Source organism: Penaeus monodon, chromosome 27 (genome assembly GCF_015228065.2).
Source record: "Penaeus monodon isolate SGIC_2016 chromosome 27, NSTDA_Pmon_1, whole genome shotgun sequence".
NCBI lineage: Eukaryota > Metazoa > Arthropoda > Malacostraca > Decapoda > Penaeidae > Penaeus > Penaeus monodon.
This window is the reverse complement of record NC_051412.1, coordinates 20,964,061-20,964,334: the sequence shown is the minus strand read 5'-3', so window position 1 is coordinate 20,964,334 and position 274 is coordinate 20,964,061.

Genomic DNA, 274 nt, shown 5'->3' with positions numbered 1-274 from the left:
CATTTACATAAAATCATCCAATTAGGCGATCGCACACAAACGATTTCCACGGCGGCTGAACACCATAATTCTGCCTTAATAAATACACTTGCAAATCGCCGGGTTAAAGAGCAGTAAATGTCAGGGAATCTTACAAAGTTCCAAGAGCTCCTTAACTGGATTTCAAGATTTTGTGCGAATCTTGAACAGAGAGAAAGAGGGTGGTTCTTGTTTATGTAATTTTGAATGTGATATTTGGAAATGTAGATATGTAAATGGTGTTATTTCGTTTAAT